The following is a 25,912-nucleotide window of genomic DNA, read 5'->3' on the forward strand; positions in this document are numbered from 1 at the left end:
AATAAACTAATCTTTAAAGGTTTGTAGGCCATGCAAATTGCAATGCTGAAATACTGACTGTTATCAGCAGTATACTTGCATATTTCCCATCATCTAAATGTTTTTGTAATTACTTGTACAGCAAATTCTTCAAAGCAGGCATGTCTGTAAACCCAAAACAGCCATTGAAAAAGGTTGTTTCTTGAAATCTTGGCAATAGCTATGCATTTTCCTAAGCTCCAGGACAGCTGCAATGCCAAAGGCTTATCACATTTGAAGATTTCTTTTATTGCTAGATAATTTACTAAAGTGTCTATAAACTAAATAGGAGTCTGGCATCCAATCTGTACAGGCTTATATTCTGTATAATGGGTGTGGGTTGCCCTGAGCTTTTTTTATTGCTTACATATATGATGGTCCCTCTGGACAACTCTCAGCAAAACCTGTGCTTTCAGAGACACTGCATCTGATTCACACATATGTGAATCATTCCATCTAAGAGCATCCACTAGCACAGATCTTCAGGGAAGCTGAGTTTTACACCTTAGGAGTCATGTTTGAGATTCTAGATATCATTTTAAGGTGATACTAACAAACTACAATGGACACAGCACAGAAATGGTAGACATTTTTCAAGTGAATCGAGTAGTTTGCAATGCATAAAATCTTCTATAGCAAAACATCTAGCATTCTTTCTAATTAACACAGAAACGTAACATGTTACTAGAAACATAGCAAATTTACTTGAGAAATTTCAACACCAATTGCAAAGCACTGCAGCCTTCATCACTCAAATGCACTCACCAAGCTGATATACCAAACCAATGATTGTCTTGTCACTTTAAAGGTAAAGGACCCCTGAAAGTTAAGTCCAGTTGCGAACTACTCTGGGGTTGTGGAGCTCATCTCGCTTTACAGGCTGAGGGAGCCGGCATTTGTCCGCTCCGCAGACAGTTTTTCCGGGTCATGTGGCCAGCATGGCTAAGCCACTTCTGGCGCAACAGAACACCGAAGTCAGAGCAGTGCACGGAAACACCATTTACCTTCCTGCCGGAGTGGTACCTATTTATCTACTTGCACTTTGGGGCGAGCTTTCGAACTGCTAGGTTGGCAGGAGCTGGAACAGAGCAACGGGAGGTCACCCCCCACGGTGGGGAATCGAACTGCTGACCTTCTGATTGGCAAGCCCAAGAGGCTCAGTGGTTTAGACCACAGCACCACCTGTGTTTCACCTCTGAAGGGTGAATGCTGCTTCCACTTGGTCCTAACTTGCACTGCAAGGGACCACATGAATGGGCAGATGACATGGTCATGACTTCAGTTGGAGTAGTAAATATGCATTTTCATACACTACAGGCGGGCTAGGAAAACCAACCATGCAGAAAGGGCACCCACACAGCACAGATAACAGCTGGGTTTAGCCCTTGGCTTAATTATCCAAGGGATGGTTCAGACTTTTCAATCTTTTATTTGCTTACCTGTAAAATAGGAGACAATACTTTGAAGTCTCCAAGGCAGTGCTATTTGGATCAATTAGATAATGTAGTAATATGACTTTGAAGTTTCAGTAGCTAGCAAAGCACTGTAAAAAAAATGAAGTCATGTATATAAAATCAGAAGTGCCGGATTAAGTGCAAACTCCCTTTGATGTCAAAAGTTAGTTTTACTTAAATATTTTGAAGTAATTAATCTTTTTGCCATACAGCCTTTTTTATGTCTGCTGCACCAACAGCTCCTAACATCTTGTCATTCAGACAGATGGGTTCTTCCAACAGGCATCCTTCATAAATTCGCCCACAATTCATAACTCAAAAATAGAATTAGTGACACTGTGATACATTTTGATGAATGAGATGCCTTTGTACCCCGCATGCTGCATTTCTCACAGGACAGAATAGCACATGCCTAACTTGGTGTAACAAATGGCTCGGGCACATTTTTATTTTTATTTTTTGCACCACCCACACGCTGCTAAATCCATTTGATGAAAGGATTTCGAAATTACTATAACCCTAATGTCTCAGTAACTATATTTGGGGCAGGAAAGAGAAGTGCCTTTATTCAGAAACTACCATTTGCCATCTCAAGCATTGTATCTATGTAACATAAAAGGAACTGAATACAAAAGAGTCCTGCTGCATTTGGTGCTTCTGCTGTAAAATGCAAGCCTGCCTCATCAGTCTGTGGCAGTGCAAGGTATCACAAGCAAATAATAATAATAATAATAATAATAATAATAATAATAATAATAATAATAATTTTATTACTCCACCCACTGTGGGCGGCTTACAGCATATATAAAACATAGTTAAACAATGCTAAGTTCCACCATGTTCAACAAGGCTTACTCCCAGATAAATTCTTACCAGATTATACTCCTAAACTCTTTTCAAACTGGACAATTTTACATGATATTCTCATCTCAGTTGGCAGAAATGTGAATCTGTTAAAGGAAGGATTCCATGCCATTTTAAGGACCAAAAGGGCAAGCACCTACATACCCCACAACAGTGTTAAAAGTCAGATATATACAGTCATAGGAAGAAGAAAGTGCACCCCCCTTTGAATTCTGTGGTTTTACATATGAAGACATGAGAACAACCACCTGTTCCTTAGCAGGTCTTAAAATCAGGTAAACACAACCTCAGATGAACAGCAACACATGACATATTACACCGTCTCATGATTTATTTAGCAGAAATAAAGCCAAAATGGAGAAATAATGTGTAAGCAAATGAAATAAGTGGTACCCCGTTTTGAGTCTGGGATCAGTTCCGGAGCCCTGGACACTCGACAAAAGGGACGCTCGACAAAGCACCACTCTGTGCACGCACGTGAGCGGATTTAGCGCTTCTGTGTGAGCGGCAAACCCGGAAGTAACCCGTTCCGGTACTTCTGGGTTTGCCACGGATGTTCCATCAAATGGATGCTAAACAGGGCGGACTCAAAACGAGGTACTACTGTACACCCTTACTGCTTCCATAGGAATTAAGAAAGAGGCTAAGTAGCAGACAGGTTCTGCTAATCAAATGCCCTAGCTTAATTGATCATCAGTAAGTGTTCCCACAGGGATGAGGGTGGCGCTGTGGGTTAAACCACAGAGCCTAGGACTTGCTGATCAAAAGGTCAGCGGTTCAAATCCCTGTGACGGGGTGAGCTCCCGTTGCTCGGTCCCCGCTCCTGCCAACCTAGCAGTTTGAAAGCACGCCAAAGTACAAGTACATAAATAGGTACCGCTCCGGCGGGAAGGTAAACGGCATTTCCATGCACTGCTCTGGTTCGCCAGAAGCAGCTTAGTCATGCTGGCCACATGTACGCCGGCCCCCTCGGCTAATAAAGTGAGATGAGCACCACAACCTCAGAGTCGGCCATGACTGGACCTAATGGTCAGGGGTCCCTTTACCTTTTAAGTGTGCCCACGTCTATAAAAGCTGAAGTTTTAGCAGTTTGCTGGTCTGGAGCATTCAGGTGTGTTTTAGCACAATGCCAAGGAGGAAAGACAACACAATGCTCTTAAGAGAAGCAATTGCTGCTGCCCATGAAACTGGGAAGGGTTATAAGGCCATCTCCAACCAATGTAAAGCCCATCCTTCTACAGTGAGAAAGATTATTCAAAAGTAGAAAACATTCAAGGCAGTTGCCAATCTTCCCAGGAGTGGACGGACGTGTCAGCAAATTCACCCGAAGGTCAGATCGTGCAACGCTCAGAGAAATTGCAAAAAAACCCAAGAGTTACATCTCAGGCTTTACAGGCCTCAGTTGGCATGTTAAATGTTAAAAGTTTGTGACAGTACAATTAGAAAAAGACTGAACAAGTATCATTTGTTTGGAAGCATTTCTAGGAGAAAGCCTCTTCTCTCTAAAAAGAACATGGTAGCACAGCTTAGGTTGACAAAGTTGCAGCTGAACAAACCACAAGACTTCTGAACCAACGTCCTTTGGACAGATGAGACCAAATTGGAGATGTTTCGCCATCATGCACAGCACCACGTTTGGTGAAAACCAAACACAGCATGTCAGCACAAACACCTCATACCAACTGTCAAGCATGATGGTGTAAGGGTGATGTTTGGGGCTTCTTTTGCAGCCACGGGTCCTGGGAACGTTGCAGTCATTGAGTCAATCATGAACTCCTCTGTATACCAAAGTATTCTAGAGTCAAACGTGAGGCCACCTGCCCCGCAGCTGATGGTTGGCCGAAATTGTGTCATGCAGCAGGACAAGGATGCCAAGCACACCAGCAAATCTACAACAGAAAGGCTGAAAAAGAAAAGAATCAAGGTGTTGCAGACCTCAACACAACTGAAATGTTCTTTAGGAGCTTAAGAGAGCTGTGCCTAAACAAATGCCAGCAAACTTCAATGAACTGAAGCAATGTTGTAATGAAGAGTGGACCAAAATTCTTCCACAACGATGTGAGAGGCTGATGAAGTCCTACAGAAAACGATTACTTCAAGTTATTGCTGCTAAAGCTATTAAATCATAAGGTGTACTTAGTTTTTCACACATGGCTTTTCCCATTTTGCCTTTATTTCTGTTAAATAAATCATGACACGGTGTAATGTGTCATGTGTTGTTGTTCATCTGAGGTTGTGTTTACCTGATTTTAAGACCTGCTAAGGAACAGGTGGTTGTTCTCATGTCTTCATATGTAAAACCAGAAAAATCAAAGAGAGTGCACTTTCTTTCTCCCATGACTATAAGTTAGGTGCGAAATGACTCCTTAAACCAAAGTTACAGTCACCAAACGAAATATCTAGTTGCCATTTGGGGGTAAGACGGCTCTAAAGTCTTATTTTTCAAATGATGGACAGACTGTGATTGATTCTCAGTTAAACATCTGGCTAGTTCAGGTGACAAACTTTGAAAACTGATCTAGGGACAGACCACATATATCCTGGCCTATTTGTACCTCTTTTTCTTAATGGTGAGTGCTCCTGCTCAGCCTACAGGAAAAGAATTTGGGTTCCTGAAATTCATTCTGATTGTGCAGACAAAATATAACTGATAGAATATTACAGGATGTGGTATTAGTGTGCGAAAACAGTCCAGATTCAATGATCCCCAGGCATGCACCTCCAGATGGTGGAGATGTCAGGCACCATCTTGGCGCCCGCCATCTTGGCGCCCAGGCATCTTCACTTGGTCACAAGTGCTTGATAAAGGTAAAGGGACCCCTGACCATTAGGTCCAGTCGTGACCGACTCTGGGGTTGCACCGCTCATCTCGCTTTATTGGCCGAAGGAGCCGGCATACAGCTTCCGGGTCATGTGGCCAGCTTCTGGTGAACCAGAGCAGCACATGGAAGCACCATTTACCTTCCCGCTGGAGCGGTACCTATTTATCTACTCGCACTTTGACATGCTTTCGAACTGCTAGGTTGGCAGGAGCAGGGACTGAGCAATGGGAGTTCACCCCGTCGCAGGGATTCAAACCACCGACCTTCTGAGCGGCAAGTCCTAGGCTCTGTGGTTTAACCCACAGCGCCACCCACGCCCCTTAAGTGCAAAATGCACCTGGCTATTTTCAAACACTGCCCCACAACCACCCAACACGATTCATTAAGAAGGATACCCATGACCCAGCTTTAGAACAGGATCTAATATGAATGTGGCTCTCCCTTGGGTAGAGGAGATTTCAGCCTCTATTTGCATCACACTGTCTACTGAAAAGCAGTAGTTCCACCCAATGAATAAAGTTAAGCCAGCAGAGAGGTATCCCCTGGTATTTTTCCATAAGTATCTCTAAGATGCGCCATAAAATTCGCTCAGAAACAGCTGGCAGCCAACAATTTCTGGCATTCCTATGAATAAAACAGCTTAGCAGTAATCCCCTATGGAATGTATCCCTTAAAAAAGAGAGAAAGAGTCAGGAAGTAATACACTCAGTCTTAGATGCTTAGTATCTAATGTATCTGTTTCCTAGAAGCTGCATTAAAATACCACATTTTGTCCAAACTGAACAGATGCCCAAGCCAAATTATGACTCTGAAATATCCCATACTATGAAATCTACTTGCGTTATGTAACAGGTTAACTTTTTAATTTTTTACAATTATGTATGAACATCAAATGCATTATGTGAAGAAAGTTATTACAAAATTAAGAGTAGAGGTACGTAAGCATGCATTTGTTTTATGACAAATGAATTTGATTATAACTGGAATATTGTTGTTTAATAATGATATTGGAAAGCTGTTACATTCAGACACAAGGAAATTCAGAAGGGAGAGACTAGAGGAAGTCAAGTAATATGTTTATAAGGTTGGATTTTTAAATAATTAAGTTTGTTTTTGTTGTATATCTGTTTGTTGTTGTTCTTCATAGATGTATTTTTATTTTGGTTTGTTTCTCGGTTGTGCAACGTTTGTTGCAGTTTTTGTTATAATTGTAGAAAACTTAATAAAAATTATTGCCAAAAAAAAAAGTGAACTGAATGGGGTCCACCATTGAGGTTAATTTCCATTCATCCCAAAATGAACGCAGAGAGGAATAAGTGTACTTCCATTCATGCCCATCCATTTCATTCTGAGGTGGGCAGGCATTTCCTTCCCCTGCAGCCACCATTTTGTTTCCTCCAGTGCATTCAAGGAGGCAGCTTAGAGCTGCCATTTTCCCCACTGTGGTGCAATAAATGGGGCATTCTGGGAAAGACGAATCGGCAACTATGAGTTCATCACACAGTGAGACCTCTAAAAGAGCACCAAACCTAGACAAATGTGACTATCCAAAACAAATGAGATTTTAACAAATGAAGAGCAGAACAAAGGAAGCTTTTAGCAACGAAAACAAAAGTTATCACTGAAAAATAAGCATTTCCTTGTACACGGGCATAGCCGGGTGGGGGGGCAGCTACCCCCCAATCAATAAAAATACATAGCAAACTGAGGTTCTCCCCCCACCACAAAGGCCTGCTCCCCTAACAAAAATCCTGGCTACGCCCATGTCCTTGTACATGCCTAATTGGCAGGGTCTTTCGTAGACTTCAGCCCCCGCTGGGGGCTAAATATAAAATTTATATATTCAAAAAGAAAAACTCTGTATCACTGCAACGCTCTGCACAATTACAGCCGTACCTTGGTTTTTGAACGCCTCGTGAGTCGAACGTTTTGGCTCCCGAATGCCGCAAACCCAGAAGTGAGTGTTCCGGTTTGCGAACTTTTTTTGGAAGCCGAACGTCCGACGGGGCTTCTGCAGCTTCCGATTTGAGTACAGAAAGCTCTTGCAGCCAATCGGAAGCTGCACCTTGGGTTTTCAAATGTTTTTGGAAGTCGAATGGACTTCCTGAACAGATTCCGTTCAAGAACCAAGGTATGACTGTACTTGGCAGAAGACCCCACTGAACACAATGGAAAGAAGATCAGGCAACACATCACAAGGCACATAACGCCGCTCCTGGAAGCAACATTCCTAGGGCGATTTTTTTCAGCATTATATTAGGTTTAACTTTCAGAATGATTCATAGGGCAGGTGGTCATTGCATCGCATGCAAATTTATGCTTCTAATGGCTGCTGCTGAAGGCTTGAAACCACTCCAGGGGATGACAAGCCATCTAAAGCGGTGAGCCACTCTAACAACTGCATCTGGGGTGATTCTGTTTCTGGAAACATCCCCATGGCAATTATAATGCCTTTTCCAGCCCCAGACTGGAAATCCAGATCATTATTCAGAAAGCAGCTGGGACATTCCCAGGATTTCCTAAAACTCTGGAAAACGTCCCAATGGCGGAAGTTGCACTACTTGATCCATTTCAGAACAGAAGAAAAAGTTGCTGAGACTTTTCACCACATATTAAGAATGAACCGCTAAGACCGAGTTACTGTTTAGCATACATATAGCTGTTTACAAGTTTTTAGGACGCTGTTAACATATTATTTGAGGAATGTTTCCTAAGAAAGCAAATGTAACCAGCTCTATGGCTCCCTCAAAATATACAAATCTGCATTGCACTGGGTGTTACCTGCTGCACCCAAGATTAAACAAATATAAAAAGCATGCATCTACATTATCCCTGCAACACTCCCTACAGATTATACCAAAGTAGAAAACAACTGCAGCTGCTTTTTACTGTTGATTCAAATGGGCACCAGGAAGGAGTGTGTGCCACCTTTTGCATTTTCAAATAATCATCTTCATGCTTTAATGAAAACGTCAACAAACATCTTTAAAATGTTATATGGACAGGTTATCCTCTTTTTTCGGCTAGCATTAATTGCTCATCTTTCTTTTTATTTACAATGCTACTGCGCTGTTTGTCAAAATATTTCCCGCCTGCAAGAAATGTTTAAAAATTCAGAGTTCCAGCTTTATATATAAAAAATGAGCATTGTACCACTACATTCTCTGTTAAGCACTTCCCTGCTGGTTTCTAGTCTCTCTCTTTTTTGGCACCCGAGCTGCAATAAAAGTGAATCTTTAAGAGGCAAGGCATTATAGTGTTTTGATTTATTTAATAGTTCTGTTTTCTCAAGAATATGCTACAAAATCTGTCTTGTGTCTTGGGCATCTTGTTTGCTTTTTGCAGATGAAGTTATGGAGGATGGTGGAAGCTTTGAAAGAGAGTCAGTATGCTTCAATGCACTTTAAGAAGGGGACCTTTGCACAGTATATTTCTAGTCTTGCAGAGATAGAGTAAAACTTGCTAAGCAAATGTGAAGCGGTTGCTCTAATGCAGAGCAGGAAAAAGCCCAACTGAGAAGCAACATTCTTGCTTTGAAATTCTAGCTCTTCAATCAGCTCCCGTGTGGGAGCTTCAGGTAGCTGGGTCAGTGTTTATGGTCTCCTATTTATATTCAGCAAGCAATGTCAGAATGAAAGACGAAGAAACAATACTTATCAATATTATACATAGCTGCTCCCAGAGTCACAAAGGCATTTAGAGCTTCCATTATTTTTAAAGGGGGAAAATGAGAAGGTTATTACCTCACTGCTAAATGGCATAGAGGTGGGGAATACTAGCACAGAATATCCTGCCACAGAGGAGAGAAAACACTAGCAGACCACCTTCTTTCTTTTTTGATTATTATTTAGCTTTAAAGCAAGGAGTCAAAGACATTCATTTTAACACTACACCTGTTGAATGGTCAGCATAGTTTCTATTCTCTGCCCCCAAAATAAAATGCAACCCCCCCCACCTGTTTCCCCACTATATCAACATGCTGCCCAGTGGGCATCCCATAATAAAACACAAATGTTTAATATTGCTGTTGGAACTCACATCATCAGAACCTAGCAATTATTGAAAAAATTAGCCTCAAACAGGTAGCAACAAACAGATATGACCAACAATAGTCCCCTGCCTGTCTCTTCAGGCTGAAGAACAACAGTCATCATACTTTCCTTGACTTACGTCTCTAGCCTTCTGGTTTAACAATGTACAAGTCAGACCAGAAGTTCTCTCTACATAGGAACGACCAATCTACAGAAACATTCTTACTGTTTGTTAGGACAAACCACTACTCAACCATCACCCATTAATAAGACTTCCTTCAAAAAGAAGGCAGAGCAGGATGTGCCCCTCTGCATAGATGGAGACCCTGTTCCAATAACCCCTGAAACACAAGACCGGTTCCCAAAAAGACACCCTCGGGGGGGCCTTGGAGCCCTACTTTACCACCCCACTGTTTCAGAAGCAACAGCATACCCAGCCAAAACTCATGTCCAGTGAAGCACTTCATGGTCCAAGGTCTCACACATCCAATCTACTCTGATCCATGGGTGCTACAGATCCTAGACCTTAGCCATTCTCGGAAGAGGCAATGCCATCAGGTTCTTCCCATCATGAACCACCATTACCTAACTGTTGAGTGCTGAAACAACAGCTCTCAGTCTAAAGGAAGGCCAGCTCCAACTGTGGGAGAGCTCACCTATCCGGGTAGAAAGGCTAAAACAGGACATACTTCTATCCAGCTTTTAATTAGGCAACCAGCTCTTGGGAAGAATATGCCATGCTTCCGGAATCAAGTAGAAGAATAGAGTACCCTGTATTGTATTAGTGACTCTTCCAAGGACACATTGATCAAGGTTAACTTGGAAAGTACTGTAGCTGCATTTTCCCTCTTCCTGTGTGTCATGAAGATTCACAGCAGGCCACTTAAGTCGTGGCCAGTTTAAACCCGACTGCAAGAGACCTATTCAAAGGGCAAGCTCATTTCAGAAAACATAGTTCAAAAGCTTCTGAAACTTATAACCAGAAGTGATGAAGATTCTCAACAAAGAGGTGAACTCTCAGGTGGTTCTGAGGTCTTGGAATGGGGAGAGGCACTCTTCCAAATGTCAGGATATAAAAGACTTTCATGAACTCTTCCCAAAACATTATCTTCATCAGCGTTCTAATTGTGATACAGTTGTTCTGCCAAAGAGTGGAAACAGCATATTAACGATAGCATCGGGGTTTCTCTCATCACCTTCCAAAGTACGTTTTTTTAAAAAAAAATTAAAGAGACAAAAAGATTACAGTTTCACCAGTCTGGAGTGTGCCAAAGGGTGACCAGCACACAGTTCAGAAGCCTGCAAATCCTCCCCCAGGAACTTGCACACTGGAAATAAGTTTATGAAAGAAGGTTTCAGGGAGTGGCAAAGCGAAAACATGGCCTTAAAAGCAACTGTTTGCACCGTTTCGACAAAATGAGAAAAGATAAAGAAAGCTAATAAAGCATCTATTGAAAATGATGACTGGTCTCTAGCTGTAGCCTAGGGCTGGGTGGTGTTGAATTTTCAACATTGCAGTGTATCGCCGGCCAAACACCGCAGTTTGGTAATATACCGCCAAACCGCCAATACCCAGCCGGCAAGATGCCAGGTGAAACTGCCATAGCTCTCTTTGTGGAGACAGAGGGATCCAAAAGCGGTGATGGTTTTATCAGTGATACACTGCTGGATGAAGCTGTCATCATGGTCTGCCCCCACATACCAGTCCTGGGTGATATATCGATATATTGCCCAGGCCATGGGTAGGCAAACTAAGGCCCAGGGGCCGGATCCAGCCCAATCACCTTCTAAATCTGGTCCATGGACAGTCCAGGAATCAGCATGTTTTTACATGAGTAGAATGTGTCCTTTTATTTAAAATGCATCTCTGGGTTATTTGTGGGGCCTGCCTGGTGTTTTTACATGAGCAGAATGCGTCCTTCTATTTATAATGCATCTCTGGGTTATTTGTGTGGCATAGGAATTCGTTCATTCCCCCCCCCAAAAAAAAAATATAGTCCAGCCCTGAGGTCTGAGGGACAGTGGACCAGCCCCCTGCTGAAAAAGTTTGCTGACCCCTGGGCCCAGGTCTACATTTGTTTAGGGCAAATGTATGCAAGTCAATCTCTTCAAATCAAGTTTAGAGAATACAGAGGCAAAAGGAGCATGTCACCCCAAAAAAAGCAAAAAACAAAAAAACAAAGCTGCGCTTCCCAAAAGCAGAATGTCTGCACCATTATATTTCCTAAACTACAACTTGCACTCCATTAACCCAGTCTTTGATGGAAGAAAAATGGGGGGGGGGGTCAAATAAAAAAGTGTCCTTTTTATTTAACAGCTGCATATTTCTCAACAATCAAGTCTGCTAATCCATATACGTAAATGGCGGTTAAAGAAAACACTTCTTAAATATATATATAGAGAGAGAGAGAGAGGTTGAAAAAAGTTCAAAAGTTTAGACTGCCTTAAAATAAAGTGAGAAGGCGTACAAAAATAAAATGCAAAGGTACTCTATTTATTTTACACATTCTGTGGGAAGAAACTGGCAAGGAGGCTGTTTATTTAAAAATTAACACCCCATTTGCAGGATTTAAAAGCCAAGGGTGATGAAGTGAGCTCACAGGAAAGGGAAAGGAATAAGTGTGTGGCAAGTACTACATTACCAGCTCTCTCCTTGCTAGTTAAGCAATTCCCCAAGTAGCAGGTCAGGAACTACCAGTGTGTCAATGTGAATGTTGTATACAGGTGTTGGGGGGGGGGGAGAGAGACACTTTAGTTACATTCTTGGATGTGAGTTTCAAGAGAAGAACACATCACATTTTTTAAAAAGAGCTGGGTAAATTCAAATCAGAAATTTAGATGCAGTAAAGCGATCGTGGAAGTACGGTAATTTGGACCTTTACAGAAAGGGTGGCATAAAAAAGGACTTGCACCGCCCATTAAAATGTAGGGTGTTAGATGTTTTAGGCACAAACCCAGCTTTTCTATTGACATGCATGCCTAAAATCTATAGAATTAACTAGAGATTAACCGGTTGTAATACAAGTGAACGTGAACCCATACCTGAAAGTGACCCTATGGGAATTGGCTGCTAGCATGGTTACTTAGAAGATATTGAGAGAAGGGATTGCTTTAGATGACTTGGGGAGGATTAACAGACAATGATCTCATTCTTAGGACAGGCTGATCCATCTGTAAATATACCTTTAACTGCCATAGCATCATGGGCCCTGTACACCACATGGAATGCCTACTCCCACAAATTCTTCCCTGCTCACTGAGGCTTCCCCTACACATCTTCCCCGTAGTAGAAGAAGTCTTCCCTACACATCTGGAAGTCTTCCCCTACACATCTGGAAGTCTTCCCCTACACATCTTCCCCTACACATCTGGAAGTCTTCCCCTACACATCTGGAAGTCTTCCCCTACACATCTTCCCCTACACATCTGAAGAAGTCTTCCCCTACACATCTGGAAGTCTTCCCCTACACATCTTCCCCGTAGTAGAAGAAATTGGAGAGCACTGCCTTCTCTGTTGTGCAGCCCAGACTGTGGAATGCTGTATCAAGAAAGAGATTGGGTTGTACATGATAGGATGTCCACAACCTGGCAGAATTTTGCTGCTGTTTCACAAGGCATTTTGCAAGTGCTGGCTGACCGTTTTGCTTCTCTTGAGTCATGTTGGGTTTTCTTTTTATGGTGTCGTATTGGTTTTTAACTGCTGTAGTTGGTCTAGTTGTGTGGTCATCTTCTGACTAGAAGCGGATTAATCTGGTTCCATGAAGGCTTATATTCTGGAGGGTGCTCATCATGGGCCCAGCAATGGACCTAGTGTCAGATGTGGCTTAAAATGTCATTTATCAAGTATAAATAGTCTGTGCCCAACGCTGGAGGATAAAAGCCCCAAGCGCTGCCATCCTTGCCTTGGCAACTTTTAGATTAGATTATCATGCATTTCAAGCGGAGCCGTTTTTGGAAAAGGTTCAGAAGCTTCACTGCTCAGCAATGTCATGTAGCCTGGCCAGTTTTTGAACCAGCTTAAGTTGGCTTTCATTTTGGTCCCAAATCAAGAGGCTGTTTTTACTTTATTTTTAAAGCCCTATATACCTCAGAAAGCCTTCCTGATCCCCACCCACCTGAGGGAATTTAAGGATTATCCCTGCTCTTTTTTGGGATGCCTGAATGTCATAAACAAAAAGTGAAACATTTTCTGCAGCAGATTCAGCACTAAGGAATGCCCTCCCATTTCCCTCTATGCTCGACCCCTTTCCAAAACAGGCAAAACATTTCTCGTTTCCAGTGAGCCTTTGGAAACTAGACTTGCTGCTGCATGTTCTTCTCTCACACAGATTTCCACTTTGATGTTTTTTTTATGGGTTCTCTTTTCATTGTAACAGGCATTTTTACTTTTCATGCTACACAGCCTCAACACAAATGAAAACTTGAAGCATGATGTGCAATTAAATCACCTCTGTGAGTGTGTGTTTGTGAGCCAATCCATGGTTCACTCTTGTGGAAATGAATCACAGTGTCAGGAGTACGTGCAGGAGCCAGGCCCTGTGACCAGTAGGACTCTGCAGGACTGGGGCCTTCTTAAGTTTGTTCTGAAGAGGCAAGGTGTGGCCGCACAGGTGAGGCCGACTGGTAACTCACAGCACCTGGTGGCAAGAGCTGGGAAGGGATATAAGGTCAGCATTTCCCTTCGGCTCTTTGCCACAGCAACATGTTCCCTGCCTTGCTGCATTTGGCTCCTTGACTCCTTGATCCTCAGACCCTTGACTCCTTGCTTCATGATTATCGGACCTTTGACTTTGGTGACTCCTTGCTTCCTGACCCTCGGACACTTGGCTTCGTGCCTCCTGGGTTCTGGACTCCCATTTCTGCTCCCACCCCGCCATCTTGCCCCTGGTCCCGATGTCCCCAGCTGGGACTTCGACCACCCGTGAACCGGACCATGACACACAGCAAGCCCCAACTCCATGCTGTCCTCCTAACTCTAACGAAGAGGAATTTAGAAGCTCCTCCTGCCACGTCCCTTAATTAACCATAGTAGTGTGGTGGTCACCAACCCAATGCTCATAGGTGATGTGGCACCACCCAGGGAGGACTCACAGACTCTGAGCTTTCATCTTTTTAAGAAGTATCTAGCCTTCCTTGACAGTAAATGCTAACTCCTTCAAAGTGGGCTGGATCTGAGCTGTCTGTTTGCACCTGCTTCTCTACTAGGTGATGCAGCAGGAGACAGCACCATACCAGATCCAGATCTGATGTCTCCTGAGTAGGCAGAAGCCCATCTTTAGGAACTGATAGAGGGACAGCTCTGGAGGCATCCTTGAAGCTGGAGGTGGGGCTGGCATCCAGTGGCTTGAAGCTGGGGTTGTGGGTAGAAGTGGCCGTGGCCAATGTGGCTGGAAGCTTCTGAGCCCCTCTCCTGGATCGCATTCCTTGGTCAACACACCTCTCTCCAACAGCTCCTATGCCTCATGGCACCTGGACACATCCTGCCCCAATGAGCTGGGTCCCTCCCTGGGTTCATCAGCTGACAGCTCCTCAAACCCTTCCCATTCCTCATCCTGATCTGACCAGCCCCCCAGGATTTCTTGGGGCTCAAAACAATTTGCATAAAAATAGCATATAAATATCTTTAAACAACAACAACAACCAACAACTGGATTTATGTTTTAAGGTTCCAGGCTGATTTCTGCTGAGAGAATTTTCATTTAAGTAGATTTATTTATATTACAGGTGACAAAGTTTGGCTTGTGGCTTCTTGACATTTGAAGGGGGGGTTTCACTAAAAAATTATCCATTGTGTATATTTCTGAAATGTGCTTATTTATTTACAGGCCTGAGGACTGGAATGAAAAGATAATGACTAATTGACACAACTGGGAAAAGAAAATTCCAGTGTCCTTACAGGGGTATACCTGCACATGATAATCTTTGAAAAAAAGCAGTATATGCAACACAGGTTGCAAAAATATAATTAGCAAAGCTCAAGTGTTATGCAGCAGTTGAGATACTATGTTTTGATAACAGGATTAGCCTGTGAAAGAGAAATAATCCCTAAAGTAATCTACATTAAAATATTGATGTGGTTAAAAAAAAATTGCATAGAAACGAAAACTGGGGAAATGCTGGGATTCTGAAAAAACAATTTAGGTAATCTTCCATATTCAGTTCACACTCAACGCACTAAACATTATACAGCTTCCAATGGAATGGTAATCCTAAATATGGCCAGAACTAACCAGCATTGTGTTAAGACTGAAAATGAAACCACTTTCTTCCACAAACAGTGTCTTCTCACTACAAGAGCATCCTTTATATGCTGCATAATTGCAAGCCGTTCCACAGAGAAGTGGCACACCTTCATGATCTATGTAGCTAGATTTCTTCAATTCCCATCTTTCGTAACTCAAAAGTAATAGATCCCTCTATGTAAAGAAATGGGGAGAAAAGGAAGAGTGCCAGTCCCTCCAATCTGCACTGAATAAAAACCCAGGTGATACATGCTTCAACCTGCACTATGTTTCAATTCCAGCAGTGCGCACGCAGAGTCACACAACCACTGTTGGCACATGCTGAGCTCAGCATGCATCAACTTTCAGAAATGCAACTGCCCAATTATATCCAATTGCAACGGCGTGCTGAGAGTCAATCTGTACAGGGCTGAGTCAGAGACACCAGTGGCAGTCTTGCAAGCCCCTTAGCATCTGCTGCTGGAGGAAGAGTTCACAGTGAGCGGAGGCTTTTTCAGATGGCAGATGGGACACAAACACTTGGTGATGAGGATGGGTAACAGGTACCAGCTGTAAAACAAGCTGACCTGGTGCAATTATAGCTAAAATGAAGGGCTGAAATGTGACAAATATGCAGAGGTCAGCTGCAAATTAACGTTTGTCACATTTTTAGGCAACCTTCTTGGAATAACTGAGTCCTCTAACTAAGAGAAATTTTCAAACATCCAACTCCTCAAAATGAAAAAGCTAAACTTAGAAGTCATCAGATTTCAGGGAAGTGCTTTATTATGCAATTGATATACACACATGGATGGTTTATTTGCTTTCAAAGCCCATCAAACATACCATCAACTTAATCTGTGCCTTCCTCAAAGTATATACAGTAGCGGGGTAGGGGTAGCACCTCTGGTGCGGGGCACATTGTCATATGTGTGGAGGAAAAAAATTAAAACACATTGCTTCCCAAAAATAGACCAGAGGCAATAGTACTTCATCCAGCTGTAGGCAAATGAGCATAATGGTCACAAATCCACATACATTCAGGATTGGCACAGTCCATAAAAAAAATCCAGTTGCAGCACTTACAAAAACGTATAACAAGACTAAACCTTAACACTAAGCATACTATGTACAGAACACCACACCAGAACAAAAGAGAGACAGAAAGAGAAAGTAAAGCCCAGGCACCTTCTGTTCTTATATATTTATAGTCAGCATGACCTTAATTGGAAGAGATAGTTCAAACCAGCTTCCCGAAAGGTATAACCCAAACAATCATGAAGTTTCTGCCTGCTTGTCTCACACAGAGAAGCTTCTAGTAGCCTCTTGTGTTAATCCTCTTGTGTTAATCAAAATAGGAAAGAGATCTACACATCAGATCAATACATTCTGCATTAAGAAATGCAAACTGGCACACGTTGTGCTCCTTCTGGTGAAGTTTGTCCACCTGTGGGCCTCATTCTGCACTCAGCTCTGACCGGTGGCTATTACAAACTGCCAGCATTTAACAGCAGCCAACCGGGAAATGGCTTCGACTGGTCAGCTAAACTAGTTGAGGGTGGTCAATGGGTCTCAAACCCGCAGTAAGTTAGGGACTTGCCCTGCGTGTGAAGACAGATTCTGGCGAACGAGACCAATGGTGTCCAATAGTCAAGAAGGCTGTTTCTGTACATGCTTTAGAGGGAAGTGAGGAACACATGGGGCTCTTCAATTAGGAAGGTAGCCCATCTAGGAGAAGGAAAAAACTGATCCTAAACCTCCACTGCCTTGCGAGATATCTTCGGGAAAATAAGGTAAAGGCACCCCTGACTGTTAGGTCCAGTCACGGACGACTCTGGGGTTGCACACTCATCTCGCTCTATAGGCCAAGGGAGCAAGCGTTTGTCCGCAGACAGTTTTTCTGGGTCATGAAACGCCGTTTACCTTCCCGCTGGAGCGGTATCTATTTATCTACTTGCACTTGACATGCTTTTGAACTGCTGGGTGGGCAGGAGCTGGGACAGAACAACGGGAGCTCACCCCATCGCGGGGATTCGAACTGCCGACCTTCCGATCGGCAAGCCCTAGTCTCTGTGGTTTAGACCACAGCGCCACCCGTGTCCCATTTGGGGGGAAAAACCCCTACACAAATCCACACCAGATTCCCTAAGACTGTTGGATGGCGCCTTTTATGCCTCCTTCTGGCAACTCCTGCAGCCAAGCTGTATTGCCCTGCTTTCCTTGGGACCACATCAATGATGCTGAGAGGGGGGACTTGTTGTCTGGGCAACCTAGGACCTCCATACACACTGCCCAGGCTTGCACCTGGAGGTCACTGCTGCTAATGCACTCCATTGTCTCTCAAGACAGGCAGATGCCAACAATATACAGTAATGCAGATAATGGTGTTGGGCTGGATTGGGGAGATTTTTGTTTGAATTCCATTACACCTTGAAACGCAACAGAAGGTCTTGGGCACCTAATCCTTTGTACATTGAGACGTTATACAGAAGTGATTAAATACCACTACAAAGCTTTGCTTAGAAGGAAAACAACCCAATTAAGAGCTAAATGCAGTAACCTTCGACATCAACTGTACATAAAATACATTCTTACAAGACATTTTAAATCAGTTCAGGTATCACTAGCCCTATATACCAGCTTTTCTCAAAACAAAAGCATAAAATGCACATACCAAAGGTTTAACAAAGCGAGAACCCACTGAAGTCAGTTTGCATCCCAGCATCCTCTTGTGTGTAAATCTATTTCAACAAAATGAAAAGTCAAACAACGAATGGTCATATGCTAACTTATCTGCAAAGAGGAAATATTTATAGAAGCAGAGGTTTACTGGCAATATAATGGATTCAGGATCAAGAACATTCTGTTGTGTTTATTAATTGCACGTCTATAAAAATATTCAGTGTTGTACAGTGGTACCTCGGGTTACATAAGCTTCAGCTTACAGACTCCGCTAACCCAGAAATAGTACCTCGGGTTAAGAACTTTGCTTCAGGATGAGAACAGAAATCGTGCTCCGGTGGTGCGGCAGCAGCAGAAGGACCTATTAGCTAAAGTGGTGCTTCACATTAAGAACAGTTTCAGGTTAAGAACGGACCTCTGGAATGAATTAAGTACGTAACCAGAGGTACCACTGTATAAGGTAATAAAAAAATAGCACCAGGAGAGTCTAGTATAATATTTTTTATGAACTGCATGTATTGTTATGTTTTCCCTGGCCTTGACATCACTTGCAAAGCTTATTAATTGTCAAATCCAGGTGAAAGTTGCAGACTTTGGGGGGAAAACAACTATCCCTCCCTTCAATTCATATTGAGCAAGCCTGCTCCTGTAGAACCTAACTTTTTTTGCTAGAAAGGTAGTTTCTGCTTGAATAAAAGCCTTTAAAATAAAATAAAGCCTTTAAAATAAAATAAAATAATTAAATGTGTGTGTGGTTTCGGGGTGGTGGTGCTCAAAATAAATTTAAATTGTTTATCTGAATTTGTAATTTATACTGTTTTTAAAAAAACTGGTGTGCATTCATTACAACTGGAGCTTCCATCAGCTGTTAAGTAAGTCACTAGGGGAAAATAAGTTTGACTGCTAATGTGGCCCACAATGCATATTAAAAACTTTTTAAAGTGCTTTCCCACTCCCACTAGAGAAGGAAATAGAACAAGTAGGGCTATGGCTCTTATTCCCTTAATATTCAAAAGGCAAAGCATAAAGTTTCCACCCTCTCAAGTTCATTCAACCACTACAGTATATCAATCATATCTGACAGGATTTAACAATTTGCGGAATTCCATTATAGATGGCAAGCGAACAATCCTCTGGTGATGTATTTAACAAAGAAATTGTATGTGTTGGCCTCCTATCGAAAACAAACAGATCTGATCTCACAAGTCATGGTAATTAGAAGGCAGTATTTTAACAGCTTCATTAAATAAAAGGTGTCGATTAATATTTGAGGGATTCTTTGAAACATAACTTCACACTTCCGTTGGCAAAGAAAAGCACCCAAGGACTTACAGTAGTATTCAAATTCTGATCTCAATCTTTATAAGAGAACAATTCTATAAAACTTTGTCGGCTGAGTCACACATAATATTTATTTACTAAATACACTAGAAAAGGATTGTTTGTACAACTGCTTTTGCTCAGCAGCTACTGGGGTAATATTACCTACACACACACACACAGCACAGTTGTAGCCAGGGAAAATAAACTGAGGAGTAGCTGCACACTCCTGGACTCGTACCATTGGTTTAGCTAAAATAAATGGCTTAGATAAAAATCTTCCTGCCCGGTTTTTCACATTGGTTGAATAAACACTTAGGTCATAATAGACAAACACCTGTTGTGTATGGGGGATTTAGGCTAATACACATGTCTGCTGTGGGCTGTGTAATTAATTTGTTGTTACACTAAAGGTGTTATTTATTTAAATCATTCTGAAGCCTACCCTTAAGCCTAAAGCAGGCATGTCCAACAGGTAGATCGTGATGTACCAGTAGATCACTGGATGTCTGTGGTTGACCACTGGCAGATCACTGGCTCCCCCAAAGATGCTCAACAACTTTGGCTCCTCTAAAAAACTAAAAAAAGCCCGTACTTCCAGTTTTTAACTGCCAGTTTTTAACTCTGTGAGTAGATCACAGTCTCTTGGAAGTTGGCCTAAAGGGTTCCCAGAAGATCAATAAAAATGCAACAGTTCTGACCAACAGGCTTACAAGAAATGCAGCACAAAAGGGATGAGAAGGGGAAATGGAAAGCAACCAAACTCAAGCACCAGTTCATAAAGTGAAATGGTAGCTTCTATGGTGACCAACTTTAAGGAACCCAGAGAGGAGAAACCAAATGGAGCTGGTCTCCACAGCAGAGTTCTGCTTCCCATCTCTCCTCTAAGGGCTGTTGCTAAGTGACAGCTGAGGGAAAGGAGGAGCCACTGTCTCCTGAAGTGCACCGGTGTTTGAAATTAGCCAGGCGCCAGGCACATTTTGTGACTGGCGTGGGTCCAATTGCACCTCCCGTGGAGATCTCTGGATGCCTGGTTGGCAACAGACACCTCCCATCTGACTGGCCCCTCCAGTTTTCTTAAGCAGGTAAACAGAAGAGCTTATTTATTACATTTATATCACACCTTTTTCTCCAAGGAGTACACGGTTCACACACCCCCCTCCTCAGTTAATCCCTAAATGACCCTGTGAGGTAGGTGAAGAGGCTGTGATTGGTCCAAGGTCATCCCATGAGCTTCCTGACTGAGTGGGGAATTTGAACCTTCAACTCCCAGGTCCTAGTCCAACACTCTAACCACTACTTCACACTGGCTCCCTAGAGCACTTCTGCTATGGGACAGCTCTACAAATTAAGCAGGTAAATAAATATTGGAAAATATCACTTAGAGAAGGACCTGAAATATTTTCCTTGAAGCTTGAATTTGTTTTATTCCAGTTTGATTTGATGTTTGAGATGTTTGAGATTATTTTTCTTGAAAAGATAAAAGTGGTATAGAAATTAAAATTGATTATTATTACTATGACTATTTCACTGATTAAAAAGAAAGGCCCGTAGACATTTATTTGTGGCACCCATAACCTAGGTTTAAGTTGCCATTTAGTGATTAGCTTATATATTTGAGTTTCTAACATTGCCCAGGACTATGTTGGAGCACCAAATGCATTATGAGCAGCAATATCAAAATCCGTCTCTCCACCCCAGTACTGCCCTTCCCCCCTTCTTTCTGTCACTGCTCCTACTAAAGTCAGTGGGCTTTGGGGAGGGGGCTTAGCAAGAGAGAAGAGGCACCCCAAGCTGTGGTTCACTCTCCTCTCCCATTAAAACAATCAAGAGGAACTTCATAAAGCTGTAAGTTCCTCAACATATCTGCAGTCCAAAGAACAGTTTGCTGATCATCGGATTAAATAGTAGGAAATTATTTAAGAAATGAGAATGCTCTTCTTTGGCTGCTCTCACAGAAAGTCCAGCAGTGCATGACAGCATCAGCCTCTCACATAAATTCATAAAACATGTGTTATTCAAAGCATGTTTTTAATAAAATGCCAGTAACACAATGCAATTATGATTGCACTACAAGATATTGGCTTTTGTGAAAAAGCCAGGGACATTTGCAATGAGAACCTGTTTGTTATGAGACATTTAGAGAGCAAGCGAAAGGAGTTAGCTTCCCAGCATGAAGTCAGGAAAGCTGAAAGCAAGTATAACCACCAGAGCAATTCTCAGAAGTCTTGACTGGACTGCCCTAGCCATCTGCACTACTAAAAAGACCCAGGTGTTCCTCAAGCCAATAATCATCACAATGTGGATATTAATCCAACTGGATTGGCATACCCACCCTGGAAAAGTTTTCAATTACAGGAGAGATGAGTCTCAAGAAGTCCATTTTGCATTAGTCAGCCAGACTCCACAAAAAAATGTAATGTATTTACTGGCAGTGTGATAAACAACTGCTTGTTGCAATTGCTTGGACCTCATTGATGAGTGTCCCCTTGAAGGTGAGGACAGGATGCTTGAAGTTGTACTATAATTATATACAGCAACTGTTGTAACTGATGTATACCACATTACATATATACACACACATTCAGCTTTACAAATAACAGGTATGACAGTTACTGAGGGACAAGGACATGGGGAGTTCTGTTACGCAAAACAGAAACCTAGTGAAAGGATTTGAGAAGCAGAGTCAAATGCTCCAGTAGAGGAGAGAGGTGAATACTTTGGCAGCAGAGTGCATCAGATGAATATTAGTGGGCAAAGCAGTGTTATAAACTGAGATATAAAAGCTAGGAGCTAAATGGTACCTTAAACTGAGGTTTTGGGTGCAACAATGGAATGCCTAGGCCAGCCATCAGCAAACTCGGCCCTCCAGATGTTTTGGGACTACAATTCCCATCGTCTCTGACCACTGGTCCTGTTAGCTAGGGATGATGGGAGTTGTAGTCCCAAAATATCTGGAGGGCCGAATTTGCCTATGCCTGGCCTAGGCGCACCTTTTTTAATAACAAGAATACAAAGCTGAAGATGAATGAACGGCAGCCAAAATGTTATGTTCATTTTTCACATGCTCTAGTCCAGGCACCCCCAACCTGTGGCTCTCCAGATGTTTTGGCCTACAACTCTCATGATCCCTAGCTAACAGGACCAGTGGTCAGAGATGATGGGAATTGTAGTCCAAAACATCTGGAAGGCCAAAGGTTGGGGATACCTGCTCTAGTCCTTCCCCTGCCCGCCCCCCTAATATTCTTAAGAGGGTCTCATCTCCAGTCTTCAGAGAGTAGCTGGAAGTGGGGAGGCAGAAAAAGGTCCTCCTTTCCTTCTACTCTGCAGTTTTAATCTGAAATCTTAGGCACAGTTCTGAGCCCAGAGCTCAGAAACAGCTCGCACTAATGAAATTCCCCATTGCAAAAAGCGCCTAGAACAATGGGAGCTTTGAACACTGGTGCAAAGGAAAACAAGCAGAACTATCTAGCCAAGGAGTCTAGCAATGGTGAACTAAATGGCCTTTCACACCAAATGATCAATTCCTTTGTTGAGGGCAGGTAAACTCCCTCAGATCTGACTACTGCATTTATGCTACACAAGGGGCTACCTTTGAAAATGGCCCAGAAACTTTATTTCAAAATATAGCTGCAAGGCTTTGTTATGCATACACTAGCCCAGTGCCTTCCCAGAACATTATGAATGTTTTACTGACGTACCAGCTCCCAGTCTGTTTCTGGACCTATTTCAAAGTTCTCTCCTTTGAGATGTACGACTCTCAGATCTTCTGAGGAAAGGAACTTTTTTTGGTGGTGGTGACCCAACTTTGGAATGCCCTCCTCAGAAGCCTTTGCCTGGTACCTTATTTGATTTCTTCTGGGGGAGTCAGGCAAACACATTTTTACCTCAACTTTTAACTTAGCCAAGGGATTAGAGTTTGCTTACAAGGCTCTGGGTTCACATGGATAGACACAGATGAAGATTGCATACTCCACACCTTTGGTGTTGGATCAGCATTCCCAAGGCAGTTTGCAAACAAAATAAAAAGTATAGTATGACCAAAAATATATATCCATTATTTTAATGGTCTCACCATAGGGACACTCATAGCAGATAATAAATGCTGTTACATCTTTTGTTGTTGTTGTTGTTTAGTCGTTTAGTCGTGTCCGACTCTTTGTGACCCCATGAACCAGAGAACGCCAGGCACTCCAGTCTTCCACTGCCTCCCACAGTTTGGTCCAACTCATGCTGGTTACATCTTTAGATATTGTTGAATCTCTCAGATGCCTTTGGTATAGACGACAATATACCGGCTGGTGTCTTAATGAGTTCACATTAGCCGCTATCAATTTTTTTGTCCTGCAGTGGAACTGAACCCAGGAACTTCTGTGTGCAACACACGTGCTATTCCACTGCTTCCTAACATAGAAGTCACATCCTGGCTGTGATGGTATTTCTGCACCAAAATGTGTCAAATATGGGTAGTAAGCCTCATATTCTTTCTTGTTCCAACAGGCTTTGGGGAACTGACTGTTCTTCAGGATTCGGCTGCTGCAACCTTTTTACTCGAAAGTAAGTGCATATAGAATTATAACTTGAACAGTGTTAAAGGAACTCCTTCAATAATAAAAACATGGTCATAAGGAAAAGCCAGTAGCTATCTAAGTATTATCTGTTGTTCAAGAGATAGATTTTTAATTCAGGTCAGCATAGCATTTCGTCCAGAGAGTACAGAGCAAGGCACTTAAAATCCAATTTTAAATTCTTAAAACACACATTATTGATTTCGATATAATCTGCATTGATTTATTCATTTTTGTAAAATCCAAGTTGGAACCATGTTAGACTTTGCATAATAATCTTTGATAATACTTATCTGCTTTAATTAAGTGTTCCAGTATGTGCCGTTATCCAAGGGCTAAAACGTACCCCAAATGATTTTCCCAAAGCAGATACAACAAAACACTGCAGGACTCCCCTAGCACATGGGAGGACAATAGCCTGAACTAAGTAACACTCCAGTTTTCTTTCCATTCAGATATAAAAATAAGAGGTAACCTAGGCTGCATCACACCATTTCAGTGATTTTCATAACGGGCCAAGTGCAACAGACAGTCTACTTTCATTCTTTGCCTTTTCCTGTAGTGTCTCTTGCCTTCTTGATTTGAGTTATCCAGTAGTAGTTGTTTTCTCCCCCCAGGCAACCTTTCTGCAGTACTTTGCTTATGGCACACTATGGTCTGCAAAGAGAGAGGTGGATAATGGTTCTTCACAATCTCTTCAGGTTCAACTATAAGATTCTGTCACTCACACAAAACCAAGCCCTCCATTGATTGCCTTAAATTGAATTAATTTCCTGTTGGTTGTAAAACAGTATAAAATGATTTCACCAGTTTCTTCATTCTGTTAAAGGGTTGGAATTAGTCAACTATCCAATGAACACAAAGGATCTCCGTTTACTCCAGAATTCTCTCTCCACATAGCATGGGAACACATGTTGCTGGTCCTAGAAACAGAAGCAAGTGTGACAAGAGACAGCAATGTGGAACACTCTTTCTTGTAGCCTGTGGCTTCCGATGTTATCTTCACAAAACTGGAAGGAGCTGCGCCACAGTGCTGCTCATGCCATAAAGAAAGGGCCCCTCTGGCACTTCCAGGACTAATTTAAAATAAATGGCTGCATCCAACATTAGTCCTACACAGAGCAGACCCACTGGAAATAATGGGACACAATTTGCTGAGCACCCTTAATTTCAATGGGTCTACTTTGAGTATAACTTAAGTTGCAAACACCCCAGAGGTGTCTCTGTGTGCGCGCAGCATTCAAAATTCACCAGGTGCATTTTGGTACCCTGCTGTCAGCCACTTGGCAACCAAGTGAAGATACCTGCATGCCTGATGTGTCCACCATCTGGAGCTGCATGCCTGGGCATCCTTGAATCTTGACCCTTTTCACACAACAGCAACACATCCTGTAGAATTCTATCCATTATATTTTATCTGCACCATCAGGATGAATTTCGGGAACCCAAAAGTCATATTGAAAAATACAACTTTCAAGATGTCTGGCCCCAAAATGGCAACTAGGCATTCTGTTTTGGCAACTGTAAACCCTGGTTTAAGGAGCCATTTGGTGCCTAGGTTATATATCTGTGTTTCTAACACTGTGTGTGTTTGTAGTTTAATTTTGCAAGGATTTTCCCATGCATGAAAATCTACAACCTGGACACTGAAGTCATGAGTTATGATCAAGTCTTAAATATGGTAACTGTGTAATTCTGCAGTGAATTTGCATAACATCTGGGGAGCTGTATTCTGTTTGGAGAATGGAAGAATAACTAGGAGAATGGCAAGCATAAAATCATTGCTATTAATATTTGTTCAGTGTAGCAGCAACTAATTTCTGGCAGCGCTCCAAGTGTTACAGAACTTCATGGTGTAAATCCTGTTTTTAAAAAATTAGCTGAAGATTTCAGAAATCAGGAAGGTAAGTGTTATCATACTGTACTGCTCCT

The 25,912-nt window shown here is 42.3% G+C and overlaps 1 protein-coding gene across 4 annotated transcripts in view; it reads right to left on the reverse strand.

The window, feature by feature from the left end:
- The window catches only part of PLXNB2 (plexin B2), a 349,645-nt gene that overhangs the window by 316,140 nt on the left and 7,593 nt on the right, over positions 1 to 25,912 (reverse strand). For 2 of the 4 annotated variants that reach the window (XM_053406826.1, XM_053406827.1), the window contains exon 2: positions 1,458 to 1,561. The exons of the other annotated variants lie outside the window; for them this stretch is intronic. The gene's annotated coding sequence lies outside the window, so the exon portion shown is untranslated. The remainder of the gene's footprint in view (positions 1 to 1,457; positions 1,562 to 25,912) is intronic. 4 annotated transcript variants of the gene reach the window in all.

The sequence above is a fragment of the Podarcis raffonei genome, chromosome 10, assembly GCF_027172205.1.
Source record: "Podarcis raffonei isolate rPodRaf1 chromosome 10, rPodRaf1.pri, whole genome shotgun sequence".
NCBI classification, from domain to species: domain Eukaryota; kingdom Metazoa; phylum Chordata; class Lepidosauria; order Squamata; family Lacertidae; genus Podarcis; species Podarcis raffonei.